The sequence below is a fragment of the Dipodomys spectabilis genome, unplaced genomic scaffold (assembly GCF_019054845.1).
Source record: "Dipodomys spectabilis isolate Male_0828 unplaced genomic scaffold, ASM1905484v1 ptg001198l, whole genome shotgun sequence".
In the NCBI taxonomy this organism is placed as follows: domain Eukaryota; kingdom Metazoa; phylum Chordata; class Mammalia; order Rodentia; family Heteromyidae; genus Dipodomys; species Dipodomys spectabilis.
The window spans coordinates 1-22905 of NW_024871875.1; the positions used below are offsets into that span (position 1 = coordinate 1).

General features: G+C 40.1%; 1 long non-coding RNA gene across 2 annotated transcripts; it reads left to right on the plus strand.

The window, feature by feature from the left end:
• Positions 1-110: 110 nt before the first annotated feature.
• On the plus strand, positions 111-22865 carry LOC122102989. Of its 2 annotated transcripts, none has more exons than XR_006146658.1 (3): positions 111-195; positions 289-362; positions 22719-22865. It is a non-coding gene; the product is annotated as an uncharacterized LOC122102989 (long non-coding RNA). The 2 variants fall into 2 exon arrangements; XR_006146659.1 differs by lacking the exon at positions 22719-22865 and adding an exon at positions 17650-17679.
• Positions 22866-22905: the final 40 nt, after the last annotated feature.

The following is a 22905-nucleotide window of genomic DNA, read 5'->3' on the forward strand; positions in this document are numbered from 1 at the left end:
AATAAAAGTTCTAGCCTCTGGCTGGGCTCAGCCACAGACCTGCTAGGCTCACGTCACTGTGAGGTATGTAAGGTTGCTGGACTAGTCTGGTTCCTTTCAGGTGTTGGGCTGAATTTTCTCCTTGTGGAGGCTGCCTGAGCAGAGAGTGTGGAAGGCTATGTACCTGGTTTGGATTTTTCAGCGAGTCCTGACAATGTAACAATTTGTAAAGTGCTCTTGTCTAAAATTGGATAAAATTCAGGCCAGTTTAGTTTTAGGTGACCCCTTCAACCAGCCCTTCTCTAACAGGTGGGATTCAAAAGATCCGTTGATGAATTGCCTTGCTAAACAAGCGAGCCCTGGGAAAATGAAGCTTAACAAAGGTACTTAGTTTAAAAAAATACTGTCTTAAATTTTTGTTAAAAAAACTTTGAAAAAATCTATGTAAAACTGATTTTGATTTATGCATGCTTTAAGATCTGTGTGTTTTCTATGTGTTTGTAAACATGTTCAAGATAAAAATTGTCAACATGCTGTAAAAAGTGGGTGAATTTAAGTTTAAAATGTAAAAGGTTAAGAGGTTTAGACATTACTAAAAATTTAAAAAACTTTCACATTGTTTTAAATGGCTTTTTAAGGATTCTTTAACGTAAAAATTAGAAAATCTGTTATTTTAAATTTTAATATTTCTAAATGCTTTGGCAGTTTGGGATTTAGTTCCCTTGGCTAAAATTTCAGGGTAAATATTAAAAATTTAAATGGAAAGGTAAATTTAGCACTGTTACAAAACATGACATGTTCTGTCTGTCTAAAACTGTATTTTATTCAAACCTCCCTACCCCCCAAAAAAGGGAAAATTTAGAAGACTACCTAAGATCTATATTTAGGGGTGAGGCTGAATAGGCAGAAGTGTAGTTAAGCTGGTCATGCGTAGTGGGACCGACCCAGGGGGGGGGGTGCTTCATAGATGGTGGGACTGGCGCTGGGAGGAGTCCACACATGGTAAAAGAGGGCAAGCTGGCACAAACGCAGTTCATCTAACCTTAAAGAGTCAGATTGGGTGCAGGCACATTCCATAGGAGGGGCTGAGTTGCCCATCTTTGTTCTGTCCCTTTTCCCTGAAGATAGACCCTGAAAACACGATGGTTAAAATGAGTGATGTGATGATCTGATTAGTATTGCCAAAACTGCCCCTTGTATGTGTTAAAATTAAAATTAAAATGGCCTTCAAAAAGAGGGTTAAAAAGTTTATTTGTATAATGTAACTTGCTTTCAATGATGTTCTACAATTAGGATGTTTTTAAAAGTTATAAAGGTGTTAAGCCTAGCTTCTTGGCATAGTAATGGTGATTGTAATTATTTTTTTTCTAGATTATTATTTGTTTTTATTGTGAAAATACTGTACAAAGGGGTTACAATTACATTGGCAACCGAATAGCAAAAACGCTCCTGAATGGAAAGAACACTGCTGGAGGAATATCAATACCAAACTTCAAACTCTACTATAAAGCCATAGTAATCAAAACAGCATGGTATTGGCATAAGAACAGACCTCAGGACCAATGGAATAGAATTGAAAACCCAGAAATGAACCTACAGACCTATAGCCATCTAATCTTCGATAAGGGAGGGGAGCTAAAACAATAGAATGGAAGAAAGACAACCTCTTCAGTAAATGGTGCTGGCAAAATTGGTTAACTACACGTAGAAAACTTAAGCGAGATCCTTATATATCACCCTGCACCAGAATCAACTCCAAATGGATCAAAGACCTTGAACTCAAAGCAGACACTCTGAAAACATTACAGGATGGAATAGGAGAAACACTAGGTCTCCTTGGCTCAGGCCGAAATTTTCTGAATAGAGACCCAGAAACACAACAAATCAAAGAAAGGTTGGACAAATGGGATTGCATAAAGTTGCGGAGCTTCTGCAGGGCAAATGACATAGCTAGCAAGATCAATAGAAAGCCCACGGATTGGGAGAATATCGTTACTAGCCATACAACGGACAAGGGTCTCATATCTAAAATATACTTGGAACTCAAAATATTAAACCCCCCAAAAACAAATCCTCAAAGAAACAACTGCCCAATAAATAAGTGGGCGAAAGACTTAAAGAGAAATTTCTCTGAAGAAGAAAGAAGGATGGCCAATAGACACATGAAGAAATGTTCAACATCCCTAGCCATAAAAGAAATGCAAATCAAAACAACATTGAGATATCACCTCACTCCAGTTAGAATGGCAAAAATCAAGAACTCTAACAACAACAGATGCTGGAGGGGATGTGGACAGAAAGGAACCTTACTTCATTGTTGGTGGGAATGTAAACTTGTTCAACCACTTTGGAAAGCAGTATGGAGGTTCCTCAAAAGACTTCACATAGAGCTCCCCTATGACCCAGCAATCCCACTTTTGGGCATTTACCCTAATGTTTACAAACAAGACCACACTAAAGCTACCAGCACAACTATGTTTATTGCAGCATTATTTACCATAGCTAAGATATGGAACCAACCCAGATGCCCCTCAGTAGGTGAATGGATCAGGAAAATGTGGTATATATACACAATGGAATTCTATGCCTCCATCAGAACGAATGACATTGCCCCATTTGTTAGGAAATGGAAAAACTTGGAAAAAATTATATTAAGTGAAGTAAGCCAGGCCCAAAGAAACGTAGGTCCCATGGTTTCCCTTATTTGTAATATCTAGTATATGTATGAGTCAAGCAGAAAAGGTCAGATAATGTGATGTCAGGAAAATGAACCCTTAAATGTGTATTTTAATGTTTTTTTCTTTCATGCATGTGTTTCTAACACATTTATAACATTATCTCTTTGTTGCTTTGTATGTCCCTCCCCCACAGTATAACCCCTGCTTTCACTATATTTGATGTCAGTATAACTCGTGGAGGAGATTGGGAAAAACCAGTTGTTTAAGGATACAGGTGGACCTGTTGCAACAATGAGAAGTACAAGTTGTCATGTCCAAAACGAGCTTTACAACGTTGGTGTGGGGGGGGGCCGAAGGGGGGAAGGAGAAGGATTGGGATTAGGGGGGGAGGGGGGAGGCTGGGAAGGGATGTGAAGGGTAAACAAAGGAGGAGGCTGCAATGCTTGGTAAGAAATGTACGCATTATCCTGCCCATGTAACTGTAACTCCTCTGTACAGTATGTTCACAAATAAAATTAAATTAAATTAAAAAAAAAAAAACAATTACATGGGCAAGATAATGAGTACATTTCTTATCAAGCATTGTAGCATCCTCCTTTGTTTCCCCTTCCCATCCCATCCTTCCCCTATCCCCTCATTCAAGCCTCCAATCACCCCCCACAAACTTTACAACCAAAGTTGTAAAGTTCGTTTTCGACATAACGACTTGTACATCTCATTGTTGCAATATTTCCACCTGTATCCCTATTTAAACGATTTGTTTTTTCCCTTACCCTCCACAAATTATACTAACATCAAATACAGTGAAAGCAGGGGTTATACAATGGGGGAGGGACATACAAAGCAACAAAGATATCATCTTATAAATGTGTTAGAAACAATCGCATGAAAGAAAACAGCATTTGAGTACATATTTAGGGTTCATTTCCCTAACATAAATTTATCTGAGCTTTTCTGCTTGATTCAGACATATACTATTTATTGGAAATAAGGAAAACCATGGGACCTATATTTCTTTGGGCCTGGCTTACTTCACTTAATATAATTTTTTCCAAGTCTTTCCATGTACTAACAAATGGGGCAATGTCATTCTTTATGATGGACGCATAGAATTCCATTGTGTGTGTGTGTGTGTGTGTGTGTGTGTGTGTGTGTGTGTGTGTGTGTGTGTGTGTGTCGCATTTTCTTGATCCATTCATCTACTGAGGGGCATCAGGGTTGATTCCATATCTTAGCTATGGTAAATAATGCTGCAATAAACATATCGTGCTGGTACCTTTAGTGTGGTCTTGTTTGTGAACATTTGTGTAAATGCCCAAAAGTTGGATTGCTGGGTCATAGGTGAGCTCTATGTGGAGTCTTTTGAGGAACTTCCATACTCCTTTGCAAAGAGGTTGAACAAGTTTACACTCCCACCAACAGTGCAGTAGGGTTTACTTCTGTCCACATCTCCTCCAGCATCTGTTGTTATTAGAGTTCTTGATTATAGCCATTCTACCTGGGACGAGGTGGTATCTCAATGTTGTTTTGATTTGCATTTCTTTTATGGCTAGGGAGGTTGAGCATTTCTTAAAGTATGTATTGGCCCTTTTTCATTCCTCTTCAGAGAAAGTTTCTCTTTAAGTATTTAGCCCACTTATTTATTGGGCAATTGTTTCTTTGAAGATTTGTTGTTGGGGGATTTAATTTTTTGAGTTCCAGGTATGTTTTAAATATGAGACCCTTGTCCGTTGTTGTATGGCTAGTGAAGATCTTCCCCCAATCCGTGGGCTTTCTATTGATCTTGCAAGCTATGTCCTTTGCCATGCAGAAGCTCTACAATTTCATGCAATCCCATTTTGTCCAACCTCTCTTTAATTTGTTGTCTTTCTGGGTCTCTATTAAGAAAATTTCAGCCTGTGCCAAGGAGACAAAGGGTTTCTCCTATTCCATCCTGTAATGTTTTCAGTGTCTGCTTTGACTCTGATGTCTTTGATCCATTTGGACTTGATTCTCATGCAGCGTGATATATAAGCATCTAGCTTTAGTTTTCTACATGTAGTTAACCAAGCCAGCACCATTTACTGAAGAGGCTGTCTTTCTTCCATTCTATTTTTTTAGCCCCTTTATTGAAGATTAAATGGTTATAGGTCTGTAGGTTCATTTCTGGGTTTTCAATTCTATTTCATTGCTTCTGAGGTCTGTTCTTGTGCCAGTAGCAAGCTGTTTTGATTACTATGGCTTTATAGTCGAGTTTGAAATTTGGTATTGATATTCCTCCAGCACTGTTCTTTCTGTTGAGGATAGTTTTAGCTATTCGGGTTCTTTTATTGTTCCATATGACTTTTTGGATTGCCTCTTCTATTTCTTTGAAGAATGAGATGGGAATTTCGATAGGTGTTGCATTGAATTCGTAGATAGCCTTGGGAAGTATTGCCATTTTCACGATGATGATCTTTCCAATCCAGGAGCATGGGAGTTTTTGCCACTTCTAAGTTCTGTTTTGATTTCCTTTTTCGTTTTTAAAGTTTTCATCATTGAGGTCCTTCACTTCTTTGGTTAAGTTAATTCCTAGGTATTTTATTTTTTTGTGGGGCTATTACAAATGGAGTTGCTTTCCTAATTTCACAACACTTTACCCATTGTTGGCATACAGAAAAACCATTGATTTTTGGGGGTTAATTTTATACCCTGCTACTTTGCCAAAGTTTTAAATCAACTTGAGTAATTTGGGAGTGGAGTCTATGGGATTCTTTAAATACAAGATCATGTCATCTGCAAAGAGGAAGAGTTTTATTTCTTTTTTCCCTATTTGGATCACCTTTATGTTTGCATCTTGTCTTATTGCTGTAGATAAGAATTCTAATACTAGATTGAAGAGAAGTGGTGATAGTGGACATCCTTGTCTTGTTCCTGAGTTAAGAGGAAATGACTTTAGTTTTTCACCATTAAGTATAATGCTGGCTGTAGGTTTGTCATATATAGCCATTATTGTATTGAGGAATGTTCCATGGATTCCTAATTTTTCCAGAACCTTCATCATAAAGGGGTGTTGGATCTTGTCAAATGCTTCTTTTTGCATATATTGAGATAATCATGTGGTTCTTATCCTTGCTCTTGCTTATGTGATGAATTATATTAATTGATTTGCGAATATTGACCCAGCTTTGCATCCCTGAAATGAATCCTGTTTGATCGTGGTGTATGATTTTCTGAATGTGTTGTTTAAGACGACTGGCCAAAATTTTGTTGAGAAGTTTTGCATCAATGTTCATCAAAGTAATGGGTCTACAGTCCTCTCTCTTTAATGTGTCCCTGCCTGGTTTTTGGATGAGGGTTATCATAGCTTCATAGAATGAGTTCAGTAGTGAACTTTCTCTTTCAATTTTATTTAAGAGTTGGAGAAATATTGGTGTCGGCTCTGTTTTGAAGGCCTTGTAGAATTCCACTAAAAAATCACCTGGTCCTGGGCTTTTCTTAGATGGGAAGTCTCTTATTGCTGTTTCTATGTCAATCCTTGATATGGGCCTGTTAAAATGGTTTAACTCATCTTGGTTCATTTTTGGCATGTCAGTATTTGCTAGGAAAAGTCCCATTTCTGCCACGTTTTCAAACTTATTTGCATAAAATTTTGAGAAGTATTCCCTTATAATGTTCTGTATCTTGGTTGTTCCTGTGATGATGTTTCCATTCTTATCTCTGCGTTTATTTATTTGGGTACGTTCTCTTCTTTTTCTGATAAGATTTGCTAAGGGTCTGTCAATTTTATTAATTTTTTTGAAGAATCAACTCTTTGGTTTGTTGATTCTTTCTATATTTTTTGGATTCTAATTCATTTAATTCTGATTTAATTTTAATTATTTCTTTCCATCTACTGGATTGGGGTTTATCTTGCTCCTCTTTTTCAAGAAAGCTCAGATGTCTCATTAAATTGTTGGTTTCAGATCTCTCCAATTTGTTGATGTAGGAACTCAGAGCTATAAACTTGCCCCTGAGTATTGCCTTTGCTGTGACCCAGAGAAGCTGGTAATTTGCATGTTCATTGTTGTTGAATATCATGAACATTTGAATTTCCTTTCTCATCTCTTCCATGACCCACTCGTGAATCAGCAGTGTGTTGTTCAGCCTCCATGTGTTACAGGATTTTCTTTGGTGGCTTTTGGTGTTGAGTTCTAATTTTATTCCCTTGTGGTGTGAGAGAATGCAAGGTATAACTTCAATGTTTCTGAATTTAGACAAGTTTGCTTTGTGGCCTAAAGTGTGGTCTATTTTGGAAAATATTCCTTGTGCTGCTGAGAAAAACGTATATTCTGATGCTGCTGGGCGGAATATTCCATAGATGTCTGTTAAATCTAGTTGATCTATGCAGTTTTTTAGATCTCCATTTTCTCTGTTGAGTTTTTCTGAGTTTATCTATCTAGTGGGGAAAGTGGTGTGTTAACGTCCCCAACAATTCAAGTCTTTGGAGATATTGGGATTTGGCGGAAAATAGTGTTTCTTGCATAATTTTGGGTGCTCTGTTGTGTGGTGAATTGTGATTGTAATTCTTGCATTAAGAATAAATTCCATATGATTTTAAAAGTTTTAATGTGTATTTGTTATAAAACAAGCAGCAATGAGACTTCCAGATTTTTCTGTGCATGTGATAGTGTAGAATTGAACCCAAGGCTTCATATATATGAGGCAAACCCTCTACCACTGAGCCCAGGAATGACAAATGTAGAAATACATATGTAGATTGTTACATATATGTATATGTATGTAAGCACATATATATATCTATAAAACAAGACACAGATGTCTGTATATTATCTAATTTTATATACTATATTACTACCAATTATTGATAAGTTATTCCTTCATTTATTTAAATATTACGGTTAAATACATAACAAAGTATTAATTGAAAATTAGTCAATGTACTATAATTATTGTGTATAATTTAATCATAAACTAACTACTAATGCAATTATTACTTTACAACATTCCATTCGTATGGATGTATATTGGAATGTGTTTCTTAGGATCTCCTTCCATTCATAGGTGGCAGTCCTGGGATTCGCACCCCAGGCCTAGGTTGTTGGTTTGGGCTATGGCTTCCCTGATAGCCCACCAAACTTCAGCAGTGCAAGGTCATGTACACTATCTGGGCCCTGTCATTTAGACCCAGGATGGTTGCAATGCAAAGGATAAAACAATGTAATACCACCTTCTGGAACTTCCCAGTTTTGTACTTCTCCTTTTTTTCCCCCTCTGCATTTTTTTTCTTTTTTTTCGGTTTAGGGGCCAGAACTCTGGCTCTGGTGTTGTACCTCAACTCTTCAGCTCAAGGCTATCACTCTACCACTTAAGTCATAGCGCTACTTCTGGCTTTTTTCTGCTTATGTGGTGTTGAGGAATCGAACCCTGGGCTTTATGCATGCAAGGCAATCACTCTATTACTGAGCTTCTTTCCCAGCACTTCTCCTTTTTTGCCAGTCCAAAGATTTGAACTCTGGTCGTAGGATCTCAGGATGGGCTGTGTGTCCAGAGGCTGCACCCCAGCCTAGGATGATCGAAGCTGACGCAGAGTTGTCACAAGCTGAGTTCAAGCCCCAGTCCTGGCCAAAAAAATCAAGTCTCTGGCTTGGAATTTGCACCATTTTTCTTGCAGGCCTGGGATTTGAACTCAAGGTCTGGGTAACTCTGTGGCACTGTTGGGGAGAGTAAGCTTACCGTCGTTGAAGACAAGAATTTCAGCCCAGTTTCTAGGGCCCGAATTCAAGCCCCAGGACTGAAAAAAAAATATTCGTATATGAGATCTATTTACGTACATGGGTTTATTCCATATGATATTTATTACCCTTGTTTTTTATTTTATTTAGTATTATTACATATATAATATTTATTTCATTTATTACATTTTATCACATGGATGTATTTGCATAAGGATTTTAGATCATACTGAGACCCAGGACTTTCACAGAGAAGGAAAAACATGTGTCAAAATTGTCTTCTGACTCCACATATAAACTTCTGGCAATGCTGAGATTTTAATTCACAGCTCACAATGCCCAATTCATGAAAGGGTCAGTTGTACTACAAAAGCCTTTGGCAAACTGAGCTGCCAGCCAGTTCTGTGGAACAACCCATAGTAATGGCTGATAGATATAGATAAAGATGTGGATATAGATATATAGACAGACAGAGAGAGAGAGTGAGAGATAGATAGATAGATAGATAGATAGATAGATAGATAGATAGATAGATAGATAGATAGATGTGTAGTTTGCAATATATATGAGAGAGAAAATGTGAGGATATTAAATTATACATTTTATGAATTATTATTAAATTATGCCTCCATTTAATGAAGTAGCATTAATGTAAAAGTAGTCAGTATTTTTTAATTGGGAGAATCATACAAAGGAGCTAGAATGGAAGACATAATAAAATATTTTTCGTGTGGCATTCTATAAGAGAATCATGAACTAATTGCAAATTTATTTGTTACTTTTATAACAATCCTTTAAGCATTCACATGAATAGGAAAGATTTTCTCAAGATCTCCCTCCATTTGTAGGTGGCAGTCCTGGCAATCAAATTCCAGGCCTGGGTAGTTTACTTCGAAATGCAAACCATTAGCATGACATTGTGATGATTTCAGTTTGTCACAATGAAAAAAAGAACAAGAATAAACGAAAGCCAGGTGTTATTTACTCCTGCCTTTAATCCTAGCTCTTCAGGAATCTGTGAGGTAGAGAATGCCAGTTTGAATTCAGCCTGGACAGGAAGTCCACAGCACTCTTATTCGAAGTTATCAAAGGAATAAAAAATCTCCATGAATGGAGCTGTGGCTCAAGGGCAGAGCTCTACCCTTGAGCAAAAGGAGCTCAGGCACAGTGCCTAGGCTCCTAATACAACCCCCGGACCTGCCTAAAAAGAAACAAACAAAAAAATCAAGTGACTCCATGTCTCCCCATGTATGTATGGATGTATTTTTATCGGTGAAGGTCCAGAGTCCCTAAGATGAAAGGCACCCAGCTAGGAAATTTGCTTTGAATAGAATGATTTCATAGCAGAGACAGTGCTTTCAAGACAGTGCATGTTCCAGGGCTCCCCTCACTGTTCCCATTGTAGCCTGAGGTTTTCTCGGCACCAGGGACTGCTGAAGGAAGTCTGCCTCATTGTTGGAACAGGCAGACAAAAGGCCTCACTCTTGTACAGTTGTGTAACAAGCAACTCCATCAAGGCCGATTAGTGAGGAGGAGTGTGGTCGGGCTCTGAAGGCCAGGAGAAAAAGGCCTCTTTGTACCCCAAGCCATCTCTTCTCCCCAGTGCTGTTTTCACAGGAAGCCTTCATTTGTGCCACCTCCCATGGCAGGCCAAGTTCCCTGCACTCATCCTGTCTTTTTGTTAGACTATGTTCCAGTGCTGAAATAACCTGCTACAATTAATTCAAGCGTCCTTCTGGTAGACAACAAGGGAGCTGAACCTAATAAAATGCTTCATTATTTGCAATGGTGTATTCCTAGGTTTCTGGAAGCTTGCTAAATCAAAGCACATGTTTAATATCACAATGCTTCCTGTCATTTAGGGCTGGTGAAGCTCATCAGGTTTTGAAACATTTGACCTCTCCTAGTTAGGCTCTGGGTGGCTAGGTTTCAGGGTTGAACACAGGGCCTGGGTGCTGACCATGAGCTCAGAACTGGAGCTCAGTGCTTTAACAGTTGGTTTCACAGCTTCACTTCTGGTATCTGTGTGTGTGTGTGTGTGTGTGTGTGCGCGCGCGCATACACTTGTCCTGGAGCTTGAAATCAAGACCTGAACACTGTACCTGAGTTTCTCCAGTACAAGGATAGCACTCTACCACTTAAGCCACACAGGCACTTCAGACTTTTTTCTAGTGATGTGGTACTAAGGAATCAAACCCAGGGATTCATACATGCAAAGCACTCTACCCCTAAGACACATTCCCAGCCCTCAAATTCAGGTTTATTTCTTTCTTCTCTTGGAAGTTGGAGGAATTGATGTCTAGGCCTGGGTGCTGTCCTTGAGCTCTTCAGCTAAAGCCAAGTGATCTATCACTTGAGCTACAGCCCCCCTGCAGGTTTTTGGTAGTTCAGTGGAGAGAAACCTTTCAAGGAATTTCCTGCCCAGCCTGGTTTTGGGCTGTGATCATCAGCTCTCAGGCTCCTGAGTAGCTAGGATGACAGGTGCAAATCACTGGCGCCCAGCTTCCATTTCGTGTTTCTAAGTGGTGAATAGGAGATAGTAGTCTCTTAGGACCTTTTGTGTCTGGGATAGTTTGGAACCCAGATCGTCAGGTCTCAGCTTCCTCAGTAGGCAGGATGACAGACCTAAGCTGCAGATCCTAGACTGTAACACTCTGTTGCAAGGGGGTTCTTGGCTCCACGTGATAGGGAGCTAGCGATGAGCCCAACAGGGAAGGGTCAGTGGCTAGGCCCTGAGTTCAAAGTTCATGACTGAGAAAAATAAACCCAAACAATTGTCTGTAGGAGACAACTCACTAGAGTTAGGAAATACATAATTTTGGCCTTGATATGGGGATATATCTGAGCCTCAGATTTCTCATCTGCACAATCATCTTACTTGTGGAACTCTTATAAGAACCAGATGAAAAAAATGCACCGTGTAAAGGACTCAACACACAACACATCATAAAGGACTCATCAAATAGCTGTATCCCACACACTGTCATTAGAATTAGAGTGCTTTCATCAGTATCACCATTCTTTCAGAATCACATCACAAACCATACAAAGTTCACATCTAATGATTTTGAGGGGTGGGGTTTTTTTGGAGGAGGTGGAGTCAGCCACAGGGATTGTATTGAATGTTTGGGGGTACTGTCCTACGATCTTTTGCTCAAGGCTAGAGCTCTACCACTTTGAGCCACAGCTCAGAGTTTTGCTGACTTCCTGCCAGGGCTGGATTTTAAACCCATCAGGGTCAGATCTCAGTCCCCACGTATCTTGGATGACAGGGGTTAATGAGCCAGTGGCATCTGGTTCTGTGGAGCCATTTACCTCTGGCTAAGTCAGGTTAGATGGCAGCTGTCAGCAACAGACTGCTGGCTTGCTCTGTGATGAGGTATTTGCAGTGCTATCATTATGTATTTGCAGTAAAAATATTCTATCTTTATTTGGTGCCATTCCTGGGTCTTGAGTAAGAGTCTAGAAACAGTCCCTAAGCTTTTATGCTCAAAGCTAGTGCTTTTAGTGGATGATTATTGTAATTTTTCTTGTGGTATCTCTGATATTATTGATTTGGGTCTCCTCTCTTTTGTTCATTACTCTTGCCAGTGGTCTGTCAGCTTTATTGAGATTTTTTTAAACAGCTTCTGGTTTTATTAATTTTATTAATAATTTTCTTTGTATCTCATTAATTTCAGCTCTTATTTCAGTTATCTTTTTCTCTCTAGCAACTTTAGGTTCAATTTTTCTTGTTCCTCTAGCAATTTTAGTTGCATCATAACATTGTTTACTTGGTCTATGTTTTCTTTTTTTAATTTTTTAATTTATTTTTATTGTGAAAATACTGTACTGAGGGGTTACAATTACATGGGCAAGATGATGAGTACATTTCTTATCAAGCATTGTAGCCTCCTCCTTTGTTTCCCCTTCACATCCCTTACCATCCTCCCCCTGCCCCCCTACCCAATCCCCCCTGCTCCCCCTTCCCCCACCAAAGTTGTAAAGTTAGTTTTCGACATAACGACTTGTATATCTCATTGTTGCAATGGGTCCACCTGTATCCTTACTTAAATAATTTGTTTTTCTCCTTCCCCTCCACAAATTATACCGACATCAAATACAGTAAAAGCAGGGGTTATACTGTGGGGGAGGGACATACAAAGCAACAAAGAAATATTCTTATAAATGTGTTAGAAACAATTGCATGAAAGAAAAAAAACCATTTGAATACATATCTTAGGGTTCACTTCCCTAACATCATCTTATCTGACCTTTTCTGCTTGACTCAGACATATACTAGATATTGCAAATAAGGAAAACCATGGGACCTATGTTTCTTTGGGCTTGTCTTAATTCACGTAACATAATTTTTTCCAAGTGTTTCCATTTCCTAACAAATGGAGCAATGTCATTCTTTCTGATGGAGAATAGACTTCCATTGTGTATATATACCACATTTTCTTGATCCATTCATCTACTGAGGGGCATCTGGGTTGGTTCCATATCTTAGCTATGGTAAATAATGCTGCAATAATCATAGTCGTGCTGGTAGCTTTAGTGTGGTCTTGTTTGTGATCATTTGGGTAAACACCCAGAATTGGGATTGCTGGGTCATAGGGGAGCTCTATGTGGAGTCTTTTGAGGAACCTCCATACTACCTTCCAAACTGGTTGAACAAGTTTACACTCCCACCAACAATGAAGTAAGGTTTCCTTCTGTCCACATCCCCTCTAGCATCTGTTATTATTATAATTCTTGATTTTAGCCATTCTAACTGGGGTGAGGTGGTATCTCAATGTTGTTTTGATTTGCATTTCTTTTATGGCTAGGGAGGTTGAGCATTTCTTCATGTGTCTATTGGCCATCCATCTTTCCTCTTCAGAGAAGTTTCTGTTTAAGTCTTTAGCTCACTTATTTATTGGGCAGTTGTTTCTTTGAGGATTTGTTATTGGGTTATTTAATTTTTTGAGTTCCAAGTATATTTTAAATGTGAGACCCTTGTCCGTTGTATGGCTAGTGAAGATCTTCTCCCAATCCATAGGCTTTCTATTGATCTTGATATGCATGCTGAGAGCAATAAATTTGCCCCTCAGGACTCTTTTCACTGGGTCCCATAGGTTTCTTTCTGATGTATTTTCATTTTCATTGAATTGTAGGAACTTTTTAATTTTTTCTTTAATTTCTTCTGTAACCCATGTATTGTTCCAAGAATGTTGTTTAATTTCCATATGTTTAAGTTTTATCTACTTTATGCCTTGTTATTGAGAACCAGTTTGATTCCAGTATGGTCAGATAGAATACAGGGTACTATGTCGATCCTCTTGTATTTGCTTAAATTCCTTGTATGAACTAACAAATGATCTATTTGAGAAAAAGTTAGGGAGTTTGCAAGAATAAGACCCTGCTGGTGGGAATGCCTGTAATTCTAGCTACTCAGGAGGCTCACATCTGAGTATTCAGTTTTAAAGCCATCCCAGGCAAGAATGTTCATGAGTATTTTCTGGGGTAGTTCAGCACCACACCCTGCCTCAATTCTGTGGCTGTTCACCACCTTTGCCAGCATGGGCTGGGCTGAGCTGCTTATGCAAGCCAGTATGGAGAGATGCTGCACCCCACTGCACGTCTGTAGTTGTTCACAGCCGCTGTCGATGCCACTGCTGCTGCCACAACTGATGCACTGCTTGAGCTGCTGCCACTGCCCCAGGATCAGCTGGGCCACATATGCAAGCCAGACACTCCACCACGAGTCAGGTGTTAGACATTGCTCTGCCTCTGGCTTGGCTGGGCCGCTTATGTGGGTCAGTATGGAGAGGCACAAACCACCAGGGGTCTGGAGTTGTTCACTGCAGCTGTCGCCACCTTAGCCACCACTGCCGCCCTTGGCTGGTCTGGGCTGTTCCTGTGGGCTAGTGCCAAGAGGCATCATGCCCGAAGTCTTGGTGGTTTGCTGCCACTGCCACTGCTGCTGCTGCTGCTCCAGGTTAGGCTAGGCTGTTTACACCAGCAGGACAGAAGTACCACAGTGTGAGTCTAGGGTCATTCACCACTGCTGAAAGCTGCTGCTGTTCCAGACTGGATTGGGCTGCTTGCACCAACCAGGCAGAGGCGCCATGCCAGGGCCACTGAGGGAAGTCTTCATGCCGGCTCTGCATTTGAGATTTCTGTTTGTATTCTCTGGGTTGGGACTGTACCTTGGGAGTCTTCTGGGAGCCTTGGGATGCTTGCCTGTGTGTGGTCTTTGGAGGGTCCAGAGCCAGGATACTTAAGCAGCCTGGCACGAATCCCCACAACTTAAGCTGCTCAGCACAGAGCCCCATCACCAACGAGGGGTGGGGGAAGTGTCTTCCCACTTTACTGTCTGTGTAGGTTTTTCCCTTTTCTTTTATCACTTCCTATATCTCTCTGAGCAATTGCATTTTTTGGGGGCGGGGAGGGTGTCACTTGGTGAAACAGAGCATTGAAAGCCAAACACTGTTTTTGGTTGGAGAGAGCTGTGGTGTTTCCCTGCTGTTCCATTGCCATCTTGGCCCCTCCTTGTCAGGTGGAATTTTTCTTAGGCGGCAAGTGGGCCTTGGTTACCAAAGGATAGGTACATAAAAGAATATGTTGTAAAGCCAGCAATTTGTAGTTAGACATTTCTGTTAATATAGCCTTCACAAGATTAGGGAACAAAGCGGGTGGTCTATCCTAAAGTATTTCAAAGGGATTAAATTCTTTAACATAATGGCTACATCTTGCTTGAAGAAGAGCAAAGTGAAGGAGACTTACGTAGCCAAGGCCAGTCTCTGTATTTAATTCAGTTAAAGTTTCCTTTAAGGTCATACTCATTCTTTCTAGTGCCTTGAACTCTGAGGTCTATATATGGATTGTAACTTCCAATTTATTCCTAGGGCATTAGTTAATAATTGAGAACTTAGGCCATGAATGCAGTGCCAACTTCGGACCCCACACCTAAGGGTAAGTCAAATCAAGGAATTATTACATGCCTCAGCTCAGCCTGAAAAAGTGTCCACTATTATAATAGATACCAATACCCATGCTTTCCAGGCTTTACCTCTGTGAAGTCCACTTGCCCAATTCACCATCTGAGGTTCCTCACATATGAATTCTTTCCATATGTTCCAGCTTTTCAGCTTTTACCTGTTGGAAATTACCTACACACATTACAAAGGATTGTCAGGCTGAGGCCCCACTGGTTTTCAGAACAGTCTTAGGCAGTAGCCTCGGGCAATTTACCTTGGTGCAAATATCTACATATAAACTGACAGCTTAAGCCTGTATGCATTTTTCCCAAGTTTAGTTTCAAAATTTGCACACTTATTACCACTGTTTTTGCTTCTTCCTTTAATCTTAAGAACTAGTAGCTCTAGAGACCCCGTTGGTTTTAGAGTGGTCTCCCAAGCTACCTAACCAGCTCAGATGTTTCTCTGTATCTTAGGGTCTCTAGTTTCTTTAACTCCTGTATAGTACTCTGAACCTTGGATACTTCTTCCATTTTATTCTCCTCCTTTTCTCTCAAACTTGCTTTCATGATCCCACTCTCCTTCTCAATGTGCTCCTTAACCTGCAAATGTTTTGGCAGGGTCACATGAGAGTTCCTTTGACTGGCCAACTGCTGTTCCTTCTCACAACCCCTTTGCTTGCTCTTCAGCTCCTTCCTTAAGTTCACAAAGGTGCTATTGAGAGGTAAATTTTCCCACCTCCACCTGTTCCATTGGGACATGATATTTCTGCATTACATTTATGGTGAAGATCTCAGCAGTCTTTTTGGCTTTTTACTCTAGTAGTTTCTCTTTCTAGTTTTCCACTTCACTGTATTTTTGTGACAGATCTTTCAACTGTTTGTTTAGCTCTTCTGTTTTTCTTCCCAATGCTCTTTTCCTTTCCCCGGCATTCTTTATCAGACCATGTGGTCCTTTAACTCTTACTGAAGAGTAACAATCTCTTTCTTGAGCCTGATATTTCCTGTTCACTTTTCTTGGCCTCATCTTCTATGACATAGCACTTCCTCGTCTTTCTGTATAACTATTCTTATCTTCTTTCTCTGTTGTTTTGAATATCTGGTGACACTCTTCAAAGCTTATAATCAACATGTACTTCAGCCTAATACATTCTTATATCAGGTCCAGCTCTTTTATTATGTCCACTATTTCTTAATGAAGCATCAGTATCTCTTCTTGGCCTCACTTGTGGTTAGCAAGGATGGTAGCATTGCTGTCTTGTGCTTCTGTTGGCCTCTGACCTGTGGTCCCCTAACTTGCCTCATGCTCACCCAGGCTAATGTACTTGAATTTCATTTAATTCTGACTGTTTTCTAGGTTCCTTTTGAGGATTTTCTTCACATTTTTGACTCTCACAAGTTCGTAATTTATATTTTCAAAGCTTTTCTTCACGTCAATAATTCTCTGGGTTCTCCAGTGTACTCTTCTATTTGCTTTTAACCTCTTAGTGGGTTTTGTTTAGCACGTATTGGAGATTCAGTATTTTATAAACTGTGTTTTGAGATAGAAGTGTGTGAATTTTTTCTTTGCCACATTTCTTCTTAATTTTATAGGGCTGTTTTTAAATTCAACACAGTTGGAATTCAGAGCCTCAAGCTCCTTTGCATGTTTCTCCAGAGATACAATCACATTTTCCAGGTGTTAATGGGATTACATAACCTGTCATTTTCAATCTTTCTCCCCCTTGGACATTCCTTTTTCCAATGTCCATTTTTCTTGCAATAAGCACACTGATCTAGTCCTAGAGGTTCCCTACTGCCATTTGCAAATGAATTGTACTGTCTTTGCCAAGGGTTTCTTGATCCCTATTCTGGTGCTCCTACCAAAACTCAAACTCCCTTCTTACTCTTTTTTTTCCCAGGGTACCTCTGTTGTCAAACACCCACTGGGCAACCACTTCCAACTCAAAATACACCTTTCCCTCAAAACTTTATAACTTTTGAAGCTTTCTTCTAAGATATGGGGCTGACTAACAAAAGCCATATTTAGGGCTCTTTGATTCTCCAAGGCTTCAAGATCTATAGGCCTATAGGTCCTATAGGCTTCTGGGAGAAGTTTCAGAAAAGCATTAGGGTACTCACTGTGGAACTCTCCCATCTCACTTACCTTTCTGGCTTTCCAGCCTCTGCGGTATCACTGCTAACCAAACCTGGCAATAATTGTTAAGCACCTCCATACCTCAATTGCTGTTAGTCTCAGCTTGGATAAATCTGGGGAAAGACTTGATCCAAATGGTCTGGTTCAATAGTGGAGCTACTGTCCGGTCCAGGGACCACATTCAAGTTACTGAGCAGTATTCACTCCCTTTTCTACCAGGTGAAAATCATCTGTAAAGTTTGCTGGCACTCATCCCAGTTGTACGTGTGTATGAAAATTACTGTCTCTAATGAGGTAATGAGCCCTGGTTGTTGTTTTTTTCTGAAAAGGATGGATTTTGCTGTTTCCAGTAATACAGGTCACTAGTTGTAAAGGGACCATATATTAAAAAGGGGACCTGCCCACCATCTGCTCCATGTTCCCGTCTCAAGGGTAATAAGGGTAACATACCATACTGTACCACCTCAGGATGGTACAAGTAACCAATTTTCGCATGGGAGGACTTAACATTAGAGGTGCTGATGGCAAAGAATAGGAGAAAGAGTACATCAGTGCATCTTCCTCTGAGGGATTCTGTAACCCTGGGGGAGAATATTATTTGGATATGACAAATTTAGGCCTTGTTCTCCCATCCTGAGAAAAGGAGTAAACAGAGGGTCATACAGGACACAGAACTATCAGCATGCACACACAGAACAATAGCCACAGACACTTAACCCACATGCCCCAAACCTCTCAATGTTGACCTCTATAGGAGGTCCCTGATGATAGAGAGGACATTCCAGATTGCCTCTTGAGGAGATCGCGGATGACCTCTGGAGGATGTCACATATGTCCTCCTTAGGAAGCCCTAGATGACCTCTCATGGATGTTCCAAATGGCTTCCCAAGGAAGTGTCAGATGACTTCCAAAGGAGGTCCCAGATGTCCTCTCAATGAGGCTGAGATTACCTCACCAGTAGCTTCCAGATGGCCACTCAAGGAGGCCACATATGAACTCCAGAGAAGGTTCAAGATAACCCTCTTGAGAAAGCCATAGATGACATCCTATATGGCTTCTCAAGGAAGTTCCAGATGATGTCCAAAGACAGCCATATATTTCTTATCAAGGTAACCTGAGATGACCTCCAAAAGAAGCTCCAGATGACCTCAGGAGGTGGTCCTAGATTGCCTCTTAAGGAAGCCCCAACCCAGATGCCCCTCAGTAGATGAATGGATCAAGAAAATGTAGTATATATACACAATGGAATTCTATGCCTCCACCAAAAAGAATGACTTTGCCCCATTTGTTAGGAAATGGAAAGACTTGGAAAAAATTATATTAAGTGAAGTAAGCCAGGCCCAAAGAAACTTAGGTCCATGGTTTCCCTTATTTCCCAATCACTACTTTTATAGAGGTCTCAGATGACCTCCTGAGGAAGCCCCAAATGACCTCTGGAGAAAGTCTAAGATGGCCCCAGGAGAAGGCTCCAGATGACCTCCAGGGTAGGTCTCAGATGGCTTCTCAAGGAAGTTGCAGATGTACTCTTGATGAGGTTCCAGATGGCATCCCAAGGAAGGGCTACATAACCTCTCAAGGAGGTTCCAGATGGCTTCCCAAAGAAGCCCTGCATGACCTCTCAAGGAGTTCCCAGATGGCTTCCCAAGGAACCAACAGATGACCTCCAGAGGGGATCCCCAATCAGGCTGGCAAGCTTGCCCACACACCCCTAGAGGACCCTAAATGACTTTTTGTCCATGATTCTCCTCCGGAGACAAACACTTGAGGTAGACTCTCAACCCTGAGTGCTGACACTCTCACCTATGGGGATTTTTCCCTGAGGCCAAGGCCTGATGCCATCCAAATGGATTATCTCGATGGGGGTCTCCAAAAATTAAGACCTCTATAGTTCAAGAGAATCCATAGAGACACATTTAATATCATAAATGTTCTCCTAACCACCAACCCCCAAAATTATGAAATCCAAAACTCCAAACATCAAAGGGCCAGCCTTTTTTACCCTTTCTTTTGTCTTTCCACTACAGAACTATACTTCCTTCAAGGTCTTTCCCTATCTCCCTTCTACCAGTTCCTTCTTCTCTTCAGGCCTCTTCACTCTCCACAGGCCTGAACTGCTTTGAATGGGTCGTCAGTTGCCGTCCTTTACCTCCTGCCCTCCCTCAACTTCTTCTCCTCCCAGGTCTTTCTCCTTCTGCTATCAAACCACTTCCTTCCTTACAGGACTTTTCCCTTTTTCTTTCTCCTTCTATTGCTCTGAACCAGAAGCCTATATAACGTCTGTACCCCTTCTTCACTCCAACTGCCTAACAGTTTTCAACTGTCAAATCCCAAACTGCCCACAGTCAAATTACTTCTCCACAGCTCAGCACGTGATGATTAATGCCCCAGCCCCTCCCACAGAATGCCCCACCGTCTTTGGTGGCATACTTCATCCTCTCCAGCTGGCCAGGAGATGGGGCCACACTGGTTATCTAAGCCTGTAGATTATCGGGGCCCTGCTGATTATTACAGTGTCCTCCTTGTGAACTAGTAGCAATTGAAATTGGAAATTTGATTGTGATATTACAAATTCGTTGTGACATCACAAACACATGTTGACATCATCACCACCACGACATCACAAACCCATGGTGACAACATTGTCATTGTGACAACATGATTCCCTTGTGACATCTCAAACCTATTATGATCTCTTAGCTTCTTTGAAAAATCACATGCCCTTTTCAACATCAGTCCCTTTGTGTACCCATATCCTTGTTGTTAACTAATGACAATGGAAAGCAGACATGCCTTTATAACATCAAAAAGTGTTTGTGACATCCTCAACAGTATGACATCACATTTTCATTATAAGCGCATCACCTCATTGTGACATAATCAAACTCAATGACATAATCGTATTATGACAACAATTCTCATTTTGACATCATAGACATATTGTGAATTCCTATTCTGTGATTTCATTGTATTTCATATGTGACATGAGAGTTGCTATCAGAAACGCATCTTTGTGCCTAAATAACCATTTTGACATCATAATCACTTTGTGCCATCACAGTGCCATTGTGATGTCACTAGCACAATGTGACAGCACAAACTTCTCCTCTCCTCCTAACATTTGTGACATGCTGACATTGTGATATCAGACTTTTTGCCCTCATAATTTGTTTTCAACCTCATATTTCATGTATGACATTAGATACCAGAAATCCACTGTGACATCATGACCATTGTGACATCACACTGAAAGATGTAATGATCATAGTGTCACATTGTGGCATCACAAAAGGTATTGATGTCACAATTAATTGATGATGACCTACAGGTAAGGGGTCAGAGTAGGTCTATGATGTCACAGTTGGTTGGTGATATCCAAATGGCATAAAGGATCTCATTTATCATGAAATCACAGAGAATATGAGTTCCAAAACAGACTGTGCTATCTCCAAAGGCATGTGTTGTCACAAATGTGATGAAGTCCTAGGAGGATTGTAATGTCACAGTGTGACACAATATTTATGATGTCTGTCAGTATGATGTCACAATGATCATGATGTCACAGTGGATTTCTGATATCACATATCATAACTGAAATATTATAAGGTTGAAAATAGATTACGAACTCATAAAGGGCCTAAGACATCACAATTGCAGAACATCACAAGACTTATGAGGACAGGTCAAGTTTGTGATGTCAGTGTGTTAGTGATACCACCATGGCACTGTGATAACACAAAGTGATTGTGATGCCATACATTTATGAGACCACAATGGTTTTCTGATATCAACCCACAGGCCACATCATTTGAAAGAGAATGAAATAGAATAGACATTTACAAGGTATCTATGACATCACAATGATAATATAATGTCATAATGCTATGAGGTCATTGTAAATTGGTGATGTTGCAAGGAGATAATGGTGTCACTCTGATGATGGGGTAACAAAGGTTTGTGATGTTACAATGGCATATATGAATACAATTGTCATGTGTTCACAATGAGGATATGGGTATACAAAGGGACTGAAATGTCACAAATGTCATGTGTGTTTTCAAAAGTACTTAGGGGCCATGATAGCTTCATGATACACAGTTGTGATGAGTTCACAATAGGTTTTTGATGTCATGATGATTTTGTAATATCTTAAACACATGTCCAATTTCAATTGCTTTTTCACAATGTGCATACAAGTTCACAGAAGGAGCTTGAAGTCCTAATGGACATGAATTTTTAAAAATGTTATGAGGCCATATTAGGTTTGTGAATACACAATGGGACATTAATATCACCATGGCAATGTCAACACACTGCATCATGTCAAAATATTATTTTGGTGTCACAATTAGTTAATGATGCCACATTGGTGATGAGGTCACAAAAGATTGGTGATGTCACAATGTGTGAGGCATGTCAAAATGACATAATGTTTCTCAATTGTCTTTAACTTACAATGAGTATCTGAGTTCACAGGACTGTAGTTTTTCCAAAAGTATGTGTTGTCACAAATATATTGAAATCCAAAAAGGTTTGTGATGTCAGAATTTGACGCAATGGTTATGACATCTGGCAGTGTGATGTTACCATGGTCATGATGTCACTGGGAATTTGTGATATCAAACGTCATATGTGAAATCTAATGAGGTCCACAACAGATCATGAGGACAAAAAGGCTTAAAAAAATTGCAGCATGTCACAACATTTATGATGACAGGATAGGTTTGTGATGTCATGGTAGGTTAGTGATATCACAATGACAATGTGATGTACAAAGCGGTTGTGATGTCACAATGGTTATGAATTCAAGATTTGTTTATGATATCAACCTACAGGCCACATTTGAAATGCAATGAAATCACAGAAAAGGCATTCATAATGTGTCTATGATGTCACAATGACAATGTGAAGTTATAATTCTATCATATTATTTTACTTTTGTGATTTCAGAATGAGCAGATGGTGTCAAAACTACAATGTGATGTCACAATTGTGATGATCTCACAAACTTTTTGTTGTTAAAATGTCATGTTTGATTCTCAATTGTCAATATTTCATGGTGGGGATTTGGGTACACAAAGGGACTGTGATGTCACAAAACTATGTATTTTTTTCAAAGGTTATAAGAGGTCATAATAGGTTTGGGATGTCACAATGTGATCCTGGTGTCAAAAACAGCAATGTGATGTTACAATGTGTTTGTGATGTCACAGTGTTGGTGAGGTCACAATGGGTTAATTATATCATGAGTTTGTAATATCACAAATTTGTCCAATTTCAATTTCTCCTAGATCACCATGATACACTTAATAACCAGCAGTGACCCTATCATCCATGGGAACAGATAGTCATCATGGCCTCCTGGTCTGGACCACAGGAGAGGCGGGTGCATGCAGCTGAAAGGAGCAGCACATGCTGCTGAAGGAGATAGGTTGTCAAGCCCCACATTGTGAGCTGCCATGAAGTGATTGGGCATGG